Source organism: Benincasa hispida, unplaced genomic scaffold (assembly GCF_009727055.1).
Source record: "Benincasa hispida cultivar B227 unplaced genomic scaffold, ASM972705v1 Contig544, whole genome shotgun sequence".
In the NCBI taxonomy this organism is placed as follows: Eukaryota; Viridiplantae; Streptophyta; class Magnoliopsida; order Cucurbitales; family Cucurbitaceae; genus Benincasa; species Benincasa hispida.
This window is the reverse complement of record NW_024064913.1, coordinates 544060-561422: the sequence shown is the minus strand read 5'-3', so window position 1 is coordinate 561422 and position 17363 is coordinate 544060. Positions and strand designations below refer to the sequence as shown.

The 17363-nt window shown below is 33.0% G+C and overlaps 1 pseudogene; it reads right to left on the bottom strand.

The window, feature by feature from the left end:
* Positions 1 to 10869: 10869 nt before the first annotated feature.
* On the bottom strand, positions 10870 to 13332 carry LOC120069668 (annotated as a pseudogene).
* Between the last annotated feature and the right edge of the window lie 4031 nt (positions 13333 to 17363).

Sequence of the window (17363 nt, the reverse complement as noted above, 5' to 3'; positions counted from 1 at the left end):
CATATAATTGTCCCAACGTCATTTTTTATGTTTCCTCTTTTCTTCCTCCAACAATCCGTCCTCCCTTAACACTTGTTGGTTTCATTCCCAGGTTGTTAATAGGTGAAGGTTGGCTCAATGAACCCCGGCTCAATAAGCCTTCCATTTCAGGGGTAAGATCGGGTAGATAGCTGGGGACATAGGGTGCAAGACGGAATTCACACCTACCTGATTTAGGGATAGGAGAAAGATGTTTGTCTTAAGTACTAATCTAGGTCTTGAACAAGGGGGGCCACCCTCTCACTAGGCTGAGGGGGATCTGGTTTAGTGACTGGATCACAAACCAATTGTTCATTAGAGGATCAGTTGGAACTTAAGGAACAAGATCTAATCTTGGGGGTAAAAACGACATTTGACCCAGCCATTATTACGAACAACCTGTGAAGGGTTAACTTAATAATCATGGTTATATCGAGTGGGCATAATATATCTACAGTGAGGGGAGTGCAATTATAGACTTTAATGGACATAATATATCTACAGTTATTAAAGAAGTTGTACAAAGTTATGACTTGAAACCCTCTTATTATTGTATGAACATGCTTTATATACAGCCAAAATTAATGAATTAGAATGCTTATTCATCCTTATTGCTTCCACTGCATGCTAATATACTCCTTCAATTATCAATAAATATGTTATTCGACATTACTTCAATAAAGTTGTCATTGAATCTATAAATTGCGCTTATAAATTCTTAATCCAATAAACTAAGATCCATGGCTACTATATGAATACTTGAATTTAGGTTGGGTGTCTTATTCTAATAACACTATCGGATGCCGCCCACACTGTAGTTGTTACAATTTGTTGTAAGATACTATAAACAAAGTTATCCTTATTCGTTTATGTATGGATATGAGGAGTAGGGGCATCCTATGCAATGTTTTGCATAAGATCGAACCAAGAAATAAGTTAGTCGTACTTTATAACGTTGTTTATTGTTTAAGACTGACTATATGTCATACTTCGTTCTAGATTTTCCTTCTAACCTAGAACGAATCATGAATACATTAAACATCACTTCTCTCTATGACATCTAACGCCCCAACTCTTAACATATCCTGTACTAAAGATCAAACCCAGACATCTAAACCCATTTCCAAAAATAATCTATGTTCATTAACAGAGTTTAGGAATTTGATTCAGTTTAAATCACAATACTGTTCAAAGAGATTTACAAACCAAAGGTAAGGATTATTTTGAACAAAACCTCCCATGACATATACCTCCAAGTTCTAGCTGTTCTGGAATACTTTCAAATACATGCATTATAAAACATTCAGGCTTAAATTTTCTCTTTCCAAACATCAATGAATTATAAAAAAAACATTCTATAAATTGTTGGAAAGGTATATAAGATTAGTTAATAGCTCAAACTCGTATTACTCAAACAATGGCATGATCATATTTCATATAAATCACATTATAAAACATTCAGGCGTCATCAGAAAATCACACCAACTTTATACCCGAATACTCGTTTACAATGGCAGGTTACTCTGGATAAAGAATGTCCCCCGCGATGTAAACAAAATCACAAGGTCATACGTGTACGCAGAGCTGCCTCAAGACTAGGCATAGATACACACCACAGGCTCAGGTTACTCTAGACTCCCCGGTATACTCTAGCCACATTTGACCCTAGTGGTAGCCCCCTGATAGCCTGGGTGGCGCTACTTGAATATATACTCTGGCCACATCTGACCCCGGTAGCCCCCTGATCGCCTGAGCGATGCTACTGAAACACATTCAAGTAGCACGGGAAAATAACCATCTCTTGGGTATAGAATTAGTAGTTTGAAACCACTTTCACAAACATTCAGCATTTTTAAATTCAACATCAAGAGGTTTTCATATAAAAGCATACAAGTCACAATTGTGTAAACTATGGTTTCAGACTACATTGTCATAAACCAAGCTCATATAAACTAATGAGAGTTCAAAAATCATGATTTAAACATTTTTGAAATATTAGTCAAGTAAAACAGATCATGCCATCACATTTCATAAATCATAGCATACTATCATTTATAATTACTTTCTATATCAAAACATTAAAAAATAAACCACTCACTGTTAATCGGCTCCTCCTAATAATGTTGGTTTCTCCATCTCTCGTTTATGCTTAAATTATATTGATAATCCTCTTGTCATCCTTCACATGACCATAATCCAATTATTAGAAAATTAATCTTCAAGTATAACCAATTTCACTTAAACTTTTGCCAAATCCCTAATTTGATCCAAGGTAGACTTTGCTTTGTAATTTGTTCCTTCAATTACTCTAAAATTAACTCAAGACCTTAAAATTAATCTTCAATATGAACTGATTCTAATCCAATTTTCCTTAATTTTTCTCATTAATCCTAATTAGGGTTTACTTCAAATTAACCCCTTAATCAACTTCATAGTTGACTTCGATCCCAATATCTTCTAATTTCAGGTTTAAGGTATCATAACAATACCAATTGGATCCCTAATTATGCTTGAGAACACCTCAATTAACCTAAAATCGATTAACTTACCAATCCTCTTAATTAACTTACCTCAAAGTTTGGACGTCCGAATTGCCCTAGAACTCCCGGAATTGACCAAACTCTCCACAGTGCCCCTGTTTTTTCGGCACGAAGTTGCAAAACTTTTAGAGCTTAAAATCATAAATTCCAACCAATAACGATCCAATTAAAGACAATAGAACTCTAGAAGGACCTTAGAAGTAACTTACCTTTAAAGTTGGAGCTTCGAATTGGCCTCTAACACCACGAATTTGCTAAAAACCTGAGCATCCCCTGTTTTCGCGATAACTCTATCGCCACTGTTTTTCTTCGTTTTTCTTAATTCTCCGGCCAAATTTCTTCAAATAAAGCCTCCTATGAGATTCTTCTTTAATTCCTATTTAATTTAGTTGCATTTTGCCTAATTTTCCTTCACATGAACGGCCCTAATTCGGAAACAACTTTTTCCTCTTCTTCGGTCGGCCAAACTAAAACAAAATCGAAATTCCCTTTTTCTCTTCGTTTTCCAGCTTCAGTTTCGAGTTTAACATGTGCCCAGATGATTAATCCTTAACCTCAAAGCCATCCAATAAGAAATTTCAATAGAAAGTACCTCAAATTTTCCGAAATCTCTCAAATTCTCTTTTTTCCTCTTCCTCTCGGTTCTAATCATTTTCCCTTAATTTCCTTTAATATCAAGCACATTTATGCCCAATGAGTCTTAAACAAGCCAAATTTACTTTTAAATCTCGGAAATTACCAAAATTTCACCACTTTTCAAATGTTGACTTTTTTCTACTTTGACTTTAACCATTTGACCGTTGACTTTGACAATTGACTTTGACCTATCCCGCACATGCCAAATGCATCATCGAATTTACTTTACATACTTAACTAGGTTCGTTACCCTCAAATTATTCCTCGAATCCTTATTTCCTCTTCCTAAATGAAACAAACGTCAATCCAAATTTTTTTATTTTTAATTATAATCTTAATAAGAGATCTACATCAAACTTTATCTTGAGTCCCCGAGTTGAATCTCAACTATATGTTTCATAATATTTTAAGAAAGAGTAGAAGAAGAGAGGGATTACACTATTTCTCTTAGATGATCTAGGTAACTCGATCTTAATCCTGAGCAAATTTTGAACTCCTATTTATTCGGGATTATCCTTAGATTTGCATAGATGAGGGTTGGCTCAACAGCGTCAGCTCAATAAGCCTCCAATTTCAGGGGTAAAACCTGTAAGATAGTTGGGGACATGGGGTGCAATAAGAAATTCACACCTACCTAATTTAGGAATAAGAAGAAAGGTTGTTCTCTTAAGTATTGAATCCAGGTCTTGAACAAGGGGCCCTACCCTCTCGTTGGCCCGAAAGGGATCCAATTTAGTGATTTGATCACAAACCAATTGTTTATTAGAGGATTACTGAAACTTAAGGAGCAAGATGTAATAGCGGTAGTAAAACAGCATATTGACCTAGCCGTTATTACAAACCACCTGTGAAGGGTCAACTTACTGATTATGGTTAAATCAACTGGCCACAAATATATCTACAGTGAGAGTGCAACTATCAAGCTATAGTGGTATGACTTGATAGTTAAGGAATACTGATTAATTTGGTCTAAAGAGTTTTAGCCAATTAATCTTAAATCGTTGGAACTCATGATCTATAGGCCCATAAGGTCCTTTTACTAGCTCGTAAAACATACCTTGAGTTATTTAATTGAATGAATATAGAATGATATCAATTTGAATGTTCAAATTGAATTTCAATTTTAAAATGTTCGAATTAAAATTAAGGTTTGAATTCTAAAAGGTTCAAATTCAAATTAGGGTTTATATTAAATTGTTATTTAATTAATTAAAATAAAATTAATTTCCATTTTCAATTAAATTTTAGAAACTAGATTTTAAAATTTTTGATTTAATTAATTGTGAATTAATTAAATTTAGTTTTTAATTAATTTTAGAATTAATTAAATATAAAGGAATTGAAAATAAAAAAACCACAGTAGTTGATTTATCCATAATTTGTGAACGCATGAGGTGGTTTTATTCTAATACACGTACCTAGCACTCTTTTGAGTGAAGTTTGAGGTGGCTTTCAGCTGGATCTACATACCTACATGTAGAAGAAGATTAAAATTTTGATGAAATATCTGGTTGAAGAGTTGAAAATCTGTTTTTCTAAAAAAGCTCTTCTTACCGCAAAAACCCACGCAAAGTCTCTTCAAAATTCACTCCATTTTGAGTTCCACCACTCAAATTCAAAGCTGAGAATAGTAGAGAAGATCTCTTGGTGGTTCACTGAAGAGTTGGAGCTGGAATCACGTGAAGAGAAACTTGGAATTGGAAGAATTCATCAACGGTATGTAGCTTAGAAACCCTCTTCTAAAAGCATGGTTTTAGAAATCAAATTAAATGTAATTAGAGTGCTTATTGATTCTGTTCGCTTCCGTTGCATGTTATCTTATCCTAACACTATAGTGGTATGTCTCGGTTGTTAATGAATATTGATTAAATTGAGGTTAAAGAGTTTAACTGATTAATCTCAAATTATTTGAGCTCATGATGCATAGGTTTATAAGGTCCCTCTACTAGCTCGTAAAAGATTAAACCTTGGATTAGAAAATTGAGCGAATTTGAAGTGTTCAAATTCGAAATTAAAGTTTGGAATTTGAAATGTTCGATTTTATTTCTAGGGTTTGGATAATTATATTCAATATAATTAAACATTTAAATTTATCTAAATTAAATATAATTGGAGAGTTTAAAATGTTTAAATATTTATTTAAATATTGAATACGTGAATAGGATTCATGTTTGAATTAGGTGTTTTATTAATTTAATATTAGATATTACATTATTATTTAAAATTATTTATTTATTTAAATAAATCAATTTTAATTTATAAAATTCAATTTTTAGAATTGAATTTTATTTTGATCTAAATTAATTTTAAAGTAAAATTAATTAGAATTAAAAATGATAAATTAAAATTAAAATTTAATTTGAGTGAAAAATCCAACATTGATTTTTTTTAGTGGATTTTTCCACAATACCTAAGCTACTCACTTAGTGCTGATGGAAGGCTTAATTAGCTGAATAAGTTAGTGCTTGCACGATCTATGATGAATACTCCAAATTTCAGGAGATTGCGTTCATGCAATCTTATTTTCTGAGAATTTCAAGCAATAATTATTTTTGCCTTCAAACTCTCTAAATCACACTCAATCCCCCTCAATCTAAGGCTTAGAAGAGTAGAGAAGCTCTTCTTGGTGGTCTACTAGAGTTTTGAAGTTTCAATTTTGTGGATTAAGCAAGGAGCAAGAGGAAATCAACAAAGGTATACACACATAAAACCCTCTTTCTATTGAAACTATTTCTTTGCATGCTTTGAACTCAAATGAAGTGTAATTAGAGTACCTAATGATTTTGTTTGATTCCTTTTTATTAATGTTTACTCAATCATGAAGGATATGCTATATGTCTGTGTACTGTAGTTCAAAGGAAGCTGGGATTCTAATCTATCATCAATAGAATTTGCCTACAATAACAGTTATCGTTCCAGCAACGGAATAGCACTGTATAAGGCATTCTATGGTAAAGGGATGTAGAAGTCCTTTATGCTGGGATGAAGTTGAAGAAAGGAAGTGAACTCTATGAAACTAAGGTTGCAACTTGAGCGATTTTTAGTCTAAGTGTTGAATATGAAAATAAAAAAGGAAATTTTTTAAGGATATTATGACTTTTAAGGAGAACTAAGGCTAAATAGGAAAATGTAGGGGAAAGAAGTTAAACTATGTGAAGGAAATTACCTAAGGATTGTAAATATATAAAGGGAATGGAAGAGGTGTGAGACCCAAGAAGCATGGAGTTAGAAGTTTTCAAAATTGTTTAGGGAATTCGAGTAAGAATTGTATAATGTTAAGTAATTTCTTTTATATGAATTTCAAGATAGCAGATGAGGATGAGATGAACAAGATTTAGTTGGTTGAAAAATTGGAGGAGGAGTTGGCAAGAAATTAAGTGAGGCAAGGGACGTGTTGTTGGTTGCATATGAAAAGGGAGGTAGAATTGGCTATTCTTCACAACTCACTTTTGAAAATCGAGAATTTCTTCATCCAAATCTCATAAAGATCAAAGAAGTAGACGATGGAGGGAAATCATGGTGAATCTCGATTGGAAGATTGGTGAAAATCAAAGGAAACCAAAAGCTGGTAAAAAATTCGGGCAATATTGAGTATGGTGAATATATGAGTTAATTTTTGGTTGGTGAAGAGGACTCAAAGGCTCAAATTCAAAGGTTAGTTGCTTTAAAAGTTATTTAAGAGTTTTATCTAAGAAACTTTTGTTCAATTCGGCTGGAAATGGAGAATTTTGTGCTGAAAATGCAATTAGAAACGAGGGTCTGATCAANGGGCTATCGGCTGAAAGTTGAAGAAGACTAGCTTGTTGGAGCCTGTGGACGCATCATTGGGCAATCGACACCTCGCGCACACCCGTGCATTGTCACATGCGCGCCAACCATGCACTCCACATCCTTCCTGCATTCAGCAGTGTCTGTCCGCTCATCCTTTGCATTCAACAATGCTTGTCCATGCATTCCTTGTGTTCGACACTCAGCGCGCAGACCTTGCGCTCAGTAGCACCTTACGCCTAGCGCATTGCAGCGTGCCATCTAGCACCCATAAGCCTGCCCTTATACGCGTGTCCCACCGCCCACACCCTAACCTTTTGTTTTAAAATGTTCAAGAAAATTCCAGATGAAACCAAATGAAAAATAAGGAAGTCAAAGATTAAAAAAGAAAAACATGAGGGAACTGTAATGGTTGAATCCTAAGAAGGGTTCTATATTTATTCATAATGTCATAATCTTCTATTATTATGAGCTCATACACATTAAAAAATGAGCATTCAAAACATCAAAAGAAATATAACTCTCAACTTGATCATCATGATCAAACAAAAGTCACTTAGTATTTTTCGCTTACACTCCTTCTCACTCGTCAAATTATAACCATACATGGCTAAAAGGTATTATATATATAGTGGGATTCGAAATAAGATTTCCATGTGCTGAAGAAAGAAATCCACAACAAACATTGAGCAATAGAAGCTTCTATGTCAGTTGTACATTCAGTCAGTCATTCGATCTTCATAACTCATACTGGTAGATTGAACACACTAAGATATTATGCCCATTAATTCTACTACTCTAAAATAAACTTTAAATCTAAAACGTTTTTTTTTTTTTTAATTTTCTTATAAATAGACGACAAAGTGTTTGATTTTAGAGATAGATTTATTTCTCAATATTTTCCATCTCTTTCATTTTCTCCAAGCAAAAGTTTTTTTCTTGTTTCCAAGACTTTTGTGATGAGCGCTAATCTGTCAAGAGTGTTATGTAAACCTTAGGTAGAAATCGGTGTGAGACGATTAGCACAACATATATCTGTAACGATCAAATGATTTTAAAACAATAGGTTTGTAACTGTCATACACTTTTATTGAAACATTAGATATGTAATCGTTTACTGGTGACAAGATCTGTAACCATCAAAACGACAAGCCATTCCCAACAACGCTACAACTTCAAACCTAAAGGATCACATAAAACAAGATTCTGATGCAGTAGAATATAGCACAATTTTTTTTGAATTTTCTTTTGAATGTAACAATCGGTGTATCCTGTAAGTAAAAATGAATGTTCTTTTAACTAGGATTATCACAATTTTTTTTTGAAAAATAATATTTTGATTTAAATTAATGTGTGAAATTATGAAGATATCAAATCATACAAATAATAAAAAAGATATATGTGTTTTAATCTAAGATATGATCATCACAAAATTTTTAGAAAAAATAAATAAATATTTTGGTTTTTGAATTAAGGATTAAAATTAGGAGGACAATCAAATCACTCAAACGAAAATAATGCCAAAAGAAAAAAAAAATTAAAAGATGGTTATGATGAAATTAGAAAGCAAAATATTTTGGCTTTAAGTTAAAATTTGAAAAAAAGAGATAATCAAATAGTCCAAATAAAATATTTATTATATTTAACCCTCTAATAATATTCATATATTTTTCATCAAATATAACTAAAGTACGTATTTTTAATATGATAAAACACGTGCACATTCAACTAGTTTATTACTAGTTTTTTATATCTCTTTTCTGAAAATATAGTGACTCCACTAAATATACGATATTTATAATATACAATAGAAGAAGAAAAAAAAATCTAAAAATATATTACATCTTTAAAATATTTGAAAATATGAATGAGTTGATTAGAGTTTTTTTAATTTCCAATTTCGCCCTCTTTTTTTTCTTTCCTTTATTTTTTCTTTTCTTTTTTTCCTTTTCTCATTCTCTTTCTTTTTTAATTTTCTTTTCTTTCTTAGTTTTTTGCTTAATTTTTTTTGTTTTTATTTTCTTTCTTTGGTTTTTTATTATTCCTTTTTTATTTTTATTTTCTTTCATTTCTCCAATTTTTGCTTCTTCTCTTCTCTTTTCTTTTTTTATTATTTTATTATTTTAATTTATTCTCTTTCTCCCTTCGTCCCTTTCTTTTATCTTTTTTTTTTTAATTTTTCTTTCATTTTTTTAGTTTTTGCTTTCTTTTTTTCTATTTAATTTTCTTTCCTTTCTTTAGTTTTTTCTTATTCTCTTTCTCTTATTTTTAAAATTTTTCTTTCCTTTATTTGAATTTTTTCTTCTTCCCTTTTTTTTCACAAGAATTATGAGGTCGAGTTTCGTAGCCAAGACTTGAAAGTACTCAATTCATAAGTGACTTAACACCAACAAAACAATCATCTAATTGTTATAACAAATAATAATTATAAATAGAAAACGAAAATCTATCAGTGATAGCTACTAATATTTTCTATCATTGATAGCTTAATCTTTGATAGAAATCTAACATTGATAGCCAACTTAGTGAATTTAATTAATAAAGTTGAATCTCGAACTAAAATGTAGATGGAATGTCTAGAAATTATCACTAATAGCATGTTTATCAGTGATAGAAGCTATCATCGAAAAGAAAAAGGACATATAAATGTTTGGAATGATAAGAAAGGGGCAAAAATGTGTTCAGTGGTTATGATTGATAGAAGCTACTACTGATAGCATGTTACAAGTGATAGAAGCTAATACTAATAGCATATTATCGGTGATAGAAGCTACCCAATAAGACGTTATCAGTGATAGAAGCTACCATCGATAGCACATTATTGGTGATAGAGAACTATCACTGATAGCATGATATCGGTGAGATCATTGATAGCAACTTATTAGTGATGTTATCAGTAAAAGAAGTTATCATTGATAACCTCAATATGAGTCATGTTAGTGATATTGGTGATAGAACTTAGGTGATATCTATATATCGAGTTTCTTTCAAAGGTGATAACCAGTTATAGAAGTCTATCATTGATAACTTTAAGTGTTAATATTTCAAGGTTGATTCTAATTGATGAAAGTCTATCAATGATAGCGACTAATAGCTTCTATAAGTGATAGCCATGGCAAAAGATTATTAGTGATAGCTATTGTGGTAATCAAAGTTGTTGGTCTCCTTTCAAAGTTGATCACTATTTATAAATCTATCATCGAAAGCTATTGATAGCCTTAAGTATTGATATTTCAAGGTCGATTCAAATTGATGAAAGTGAATCAATGATAGCTACATATAATTGATAGCAAATTAAAAGCTAATATTTCAAGATTGTATGAATTTTTCTCAAATTGAAAGCTATCGTTGATAGCAATTATCATTGATAACAATTGATAAAAGCTATCAGCGATAGCAGCTACCAGTGGCTATCACTGATAGCTGCTATCAATAATAGTTTTTAATTTGAGAAAACTTGGAAGAGGCAAGGAAAATGGTGGTTAGGCATGAGTTTTTTAGTCTTTTACCATTTTTTGATCTATATATGGAATTATTTTTCCTTGTACTGCATATTCCACTATTTTGGGCTGGAATTCTATTTATGAAACTAGCCCTTAAATATAAATTTTGGAAAAAGGAAAACAAAATATATTTTAAATTTTAGTTAAAATTTATCGTATTAAAAGTACTTGTTTTTCTTACAATTTCAATATTATTGGGTGTTAGATAATTTCTACTAACAGATTATTGGTTGTTTAGATTATTTAGACGAAGATTCGAAATATTTTATCATTTTTTTTTAAATTTTTAAGAAGAAAAACTTGTTTTGAAGTTTCTAATTTCTCTTAGGTTTGTGATTAATAAATCATACCACAAAAAGGAAAGAAAATCAATTTGTTTGTTAGCTCGAATGATAATATATATATTACATTACTCGATTCATTGAGCATAGTGCTTGAACTGCTAATCTTGCAGATAAATTTGTAGCATTGCCCAATCCAAACGACTTTGCAGATACATCAATTGAACAATTTTCCATACCAATGCAAGTCTTTTCTACCAAAAGAGCACTATTTGAAACATCCCATGAACCTTTTCTAAATGAACCACATTTTCCCTCTGGATTTCCATAGCTAGCAAATTGGATCTCAGAGATGATATGCCCTCCCTGACAAGACAACTCAAGCATTTCCACATAATGTTCCTATAGTGATGGTCTGAACTATGACTTGTTGAGGATTTCCACCAATTTCTTCAAACAAAACCAACGTGTTGGTGTCATCCGATAGAAACGATCTTGGAACATGATACCATCTTTGGGAAGGATTCCCATAATTTCCAACGCACTTGCTAGGATCATATGCACCTCTATAGTCACAGGTTGAGCTGCAACTATCATTGCCAGCAATGAAAGAAGGCCAAAATCGACCTATGCTTTGTCCATTTACCCAAGTCTGACCTTTTCCCATTCCTTGCATGTCCAATGCTACAGGGTCAATTCCTGAGGGTGTCTTAAAGCTTGTTTTGTACCATGTCATTCTCCTGCCAATAGATTTTTTATTTAATGTGCTCCATTTTGTTCTCTGTGAGAACATTGGGTTGTAAAGTTGCTTCATTTCTCCATTTAATCCAACCTTATAAGACCATAAATTTGATGACAAATCAGTTGTGACATTTCCATCTCCAATAAGATAAATGGGACCTCCATCAATTCCAGTTGGCACCGTGTCATAAAATGCATCATAATTTTTCAATCCTACTGTTGCACTCAAAAGGGTTATGGTGTTGGTTCCGACTTTTAATAGAATGGGTTTCTCAAATAAAAAACTCTGACCATTGCTTCCCTATTGCTATCCAATGTACCGTCTATCAACAAAGGCATGAAGCACATGACCCTTTGTATTCACTTGTAGAGTTACATTTTGAAGTGAAGATGTTGAATTAGTTTCAACATTTGTCATATACCACAAGTAGTCACTAAAATCAACCGTGGTTCCTTTTTGTTCCAAAGGAAGGTTTGCATTAAATGTACCTTTTCCTTGTAGAGTATCTCTCATGGGCTCCGGAGCCCAAACCCACGACAGTTGTGCATTTTCCTTCTCATTCTGCACCTTTACAAACATAGATGTTTGGAATTGATCTTTGCAATGTTGAAAACCTCTTTGTTTCAACCGTTAAGAATGCTTACAGACCAAACTGGTATAAAGTACTTTCCATCTGCCTGCAAATCTATTGTAGCATTATTGCTGGCATCAATGTTGTTCAAAAAACAAAACCACTCCCCTACTGTGGGGTTGGAGAATTTCGTTAAAGTAACAAAGCTACCAAATTTTTGGTCTAAACTGGTGCCGTTGGTGAGAATCTTCTCTCCCATTTTGATGGATTCGTGGAGTTGTTTGAGATGTCCCCATTTGGGTTGATTCACGTTTCCATATTCATCAAGTGGGGCGCTGTAATCATATGACGTAGTAATGAATAGACCTCTCGATGTTCTTCCAAAGTCTGTGCCTCCATGATACATGTAATAGTTGTTAAACACACCACCAGATCGAAAAAATCTTGCCACAGAAAAAGTTACATCTTCTGCACTTCTATAAGGGTCTTTATCTCCCCATTTCTTGAACCATCCCACCTAATTTTCAGTAAACATTTTTGGGCTCTTAGGATTGTTAGGACTAAAGTTATCACAATAGAATCCATTGCATGTATTCATGATAGGTTGTGGGGCATCACTTTGTTGGCACATGATCCATGGAACACCAATATTGAGAGATTCAGCCATTTGAGCACACCAGTTGATATATGTTTTTCCTGCGCTTCCATATGGGGTCATCACGTTTCATACTCGTTCTCGATTTGAGCTAAGATTATTGGCCCCCCTTGTTGATGCAAAGAGGTTGCTTGTTTGCACATATTCACTATCTTTGTTGTGAAAGTTTGCATTTCATTCTTGTAGACTTGATTGTCAGTTCGAAGTTGGATTCCCGGCATATTATGCAACCACAGTGGAAGCCTCCATAGTTCCACTTGGCACACACGTAAGGACCAATCCTCATCACAACATATAGCCCAGCCTCTTGAACGAGTTGGAAGAATTTGATAAAGTTTAGATGTCCAGAGAAATCATATTTTCGTCGTCGAGGTTCGTGGCGATCCCAAAAAATGTACGTCTCGATTGCATCAAGTCCACCATCTTTAGCTTTTTGAATAAGATCAGGCCACATTGCTTCGGTGCTGCGTGGATAATGAATTGATCCTGAGAAGATAACACGTCGTTCACCATTGATAATTATGGCATTTGAATCATAGGAGACACTGTCTCCTTTACAAAAAGAAAAGCAAGATAAAGTTGCAAGGAGGGAAGAACAAGCCATTGAAGGTTAACCATTTTGATTTTAAACTTTAGGGTTTGTTTATGTCGGAATCAATGTGTTTATATACAAGGAATCTACGTAAATATGTGATAGGTTTTCCATCAATCTTTGTACTCTATTTGTTGATGAATTCTAAATATAGGAATAATGTAAGTGAATTTAGCTGGCCAAACTTTATCGGTATGAGTTGCTTTAGTGAAATTTGGAAAATACTCTCTTTTAGAAAAGAATTTCAAAAATATGTGTCGACCTTATCCTGAAATAACCTATCACCCAATTAAAAATATTACACCAAAAGTCTGTTTTCCCAATAAGGATTTGGGTATTCATTTTTCATCTTTGGTTTTAATTTTAAAGACATCAACCTCACATGAGTAATAAAGTATGGCTAATAAATTCAATTATAGTGAAAGTTGAGTTTGAGTTTTGTCTCATTAGTGTGAAGCTCATGAATTTGAGTATCTTTCTTCAAATTTTTTATTTTTTGATTTTTCATTTTGTGCATTGGGGTCATATAATAAAATAGTACATGGTAAACAAAATAGGTTTCCATATGATTTTAGTCTCTCAACTGTAGGTTCAATTTTTTGTTGTCCTCATTTTTCTAAGGAAGTATACATTTTATTCCTTATTTTATTTTTAAGTTAGTCCTGGATTAAAAGGGAATTACTGGAGGAATTTTTTTTTACTAATTTGGAATTTCTAGAAAAGAAGTGAAATTCAAGGAGACAGGGCCAGGAGTTATGCTTGGAAAATTCTTGAAGGATAAACAGGAGGACTGTGAGAGGTTTTATTATTTTGTTATGTTGAATTCTATATATATATGTTATGATATATATGTGTAATGTTTGGAAATTGGCATGGTGGGGAAGTGTGTTTTCTAGATTTTATTGGTTGATTTAACTCATGATATTTTTCTTGTTGAGTCGCATTTAAAATCGAGATTGTACTCGGAGACATTGTTAGCTTTCCTATAGCACGTCTAACGAGATAATGTGGACATGTGCACATTCAGTTGTTGGATCGACACCAGCACGTAGCAGAAGAGAATATGATCCATAAGCACTCTAGTTCATTAATTTTGGCATAAAAGAAACATGCTTAAACAGAGTTAATGGGTTTCAACAACGTACATTTAAAGAACCATTGAAATCTCTCTTTCTAGCTGCAAAATCCTCCAAATCTTTGTGTAGACCACCACAAGATCTTCCCTACTATTCTCTTAGTGCTCTAGATTGAGTTGTGAGACTCAAAATAATCTTAAATAAAATGGAATTTGAAGAAAGCTCGCTGCAACAACCAAAAATGAAGAACACATTCTTCATCTGATTTTTTCAGAAAAATCCATTCTGTTTAATCACTTCAACTTTTCTCCAATCTCTTCAATATATTACAGACTATCATGCAAAGATATTTTCTTCATGGGATGCAGCTCATGCTTGGAGTTATTGAAGCTTGAAAGTGGTGGGTTCCGAGTGAGCAAGTTAAAGATGAAAAACCATTTTTCATTTTTGTGTAATTTTCTATTTCCAAAATCTAAAATTGATTTTAAAATCAAAATTTATTACTAAAATCAAAATTTATTAATTTTACAAATTAATTTCATAAATTAATTTGCTAATAAAATTAATAAATAATTATTTAAATAATTTAAATAATTCTAATTAATTTAATATCCAATATTAAATTAATTTTACACAATAAATTCATCTTGATATATTTAAATCATATTTAAATATATTTTCTCGAATTCCGTTTGATTCTAATTTGAATATTTCAAATTAAGTTATCGCGCTACTCTAGAGCTAATCCATTTCCGAGCTAGTATGGGGACCTCATGGACCTACGTATCATGGACTCCAACGATCCGAGATTAATCGACTAGCTGGATTTCTGTTCGAACAACTTCCCTTTATTCACAAGAGTCTAAACTTAAGCTAAAAAATACTTTCAGTAGGGAGGTCACTTCCAGAGTGACACGAAGTACGCTTAAATCCAAACTGTGAACTCTTAGGGACACAAGAGCTAAGAATAACATACCGTGTAGGTTATTAATCTCCTACTAAAGTTTTCTAATAACTCTATCATATAGAAGTTATTCACTACCACGGAAGTGTTCCAATTTTTGTGTAACTATATACTTAGGTTCTTTTCCGGCTAATAAAAACAACCCTAAGTCCATGTGGTTTATCCAAGTATAACTCTTATAAATGGACTTAAACCTACGATGTCTAGGTGATAAACCCTTTTATTACCTCACATCGCTCACGAATACTCATAAAACTGGTTACCAACACTCAATTATTCAGCCATAATCCCCTGGTAGGAGGTGTTCCGTAGACCGTCAACTTAAATACCCCCAACCTTCGACATGGTTATATACTTGTTGAGTTTGTAACCCTAGTTTTACAAGTTTAACGACCTATTTTAACTATTAAAACAAGTGGTTAACCTATATGAGCATGCAACTGTTCTTCGTTATGGAATAAATGTCTAACCCAATTTTTTAATAATTTATAAAACTTTAGACATGTTAAAATCCACAAAATACAGGCATTCAATATCTAATATAACACTTATATTAAATAAAAGAAACTGTAACATGCATATTATATATTATATCAAATTATAACATACTATCAACACATGTTGCATGCTTCCTACGATGGGATTTTAAATCTAAATGGCATACTGTATGCACATACAAGATTTATTTAATTATAACATACATCCAATGCATACATAATTAAACACGGATTGATTTTATTTTAGTTTTGACAAAAATAAGCAAACAAAAGCCTAATTATTACAAAAACGACTTCAACACCGCTCGAACCGCTCCAAAACACTTGAACCAGACCGAACGGTCTGAATCGGACTAGCAGAGTCTAAATCGTACTAGCAGAGTCTGAACTGGACCAGCAGAGTCTGAACCGGACCAGACACAAACTATTTGAAGCTAAACCGAACCAGACCTTAAGAGAACCGGTCGAACCGGCTATTCTTGCTCTTGCTCAACATCTCGCTAAGGTGGATCATTTAGCATTGACGACCATCGTCATGTGTTTGCCTGATCATTTAGCGTTTGCTTGATTGTTTAGCAATTAATGCCTATCACTTAACAAAGCTACACGATCATGTAGTGTTTGCCTTCTATCGTATAGTGTCATCATCTAGTGTCGGAGGACGATACACGATTGCTTGGTGTCAAACACTTTCGTGCAGCTCCATCGTTTAACATGAACATTTACTACACAATCGCTGATCTTTATCGAATAGCGCCACATCTTGATCGTTTAGCACATGCCCGAGGTAAGCGATCGGTTAATGCTATCGCATAGCTCTCGACGCATCGCCCAGCTGCTACTCAGAGGTAAACAATCGCTTAATGCTATCGCTTAGTATTTCAACACATCACTTAGATATCGTATAGAGGAAAACGATCGCTTAGTGGTATCGCTTAACATTTCTATGCATCGCCTAGCTGTCGTGCATAAGTAAACGATCACTTAATGCTATCGCTTAGCATTTCAACGCATCGCTTAGATACCGCATAGAGGTAAACGATCTCTTAGTGCTATTGTATAGAAACTTAACATATCGCTTAGCTCCCGATTAAAGGTAAACGATCGTTTAATCGATCGTTCAGTGCTCAACACCTAAATGATCAACGCTCAAAGCTACACGATCGTTTAGATTTTTCTTCACATCGTCTAATGCATGAAGCTAAATAATCGCTTAGTTACTGAAGCTCAACGGCGATATGAATAGAGGCTGATTATCTAGAATCTGCAACTCGGCCTCTTTGCTTGTTTATTTGAATTACAACTTAATTTCAACTCTAATGACTCCAAATAAATTACAACTCTTGAGAAGACATATAAGCTCATGAAACAAGAGCCAATTACAAATTTAAACGAGAAAGTAAAGAGAAATTAAAGGCCAAAACTCAGAAAACTATATTAGTACAATAATTTCATATTTTCATATAAAACACCCACCAAACCAAAACTAAACCGAATTGAATGCTTACATGGTGTTCTGA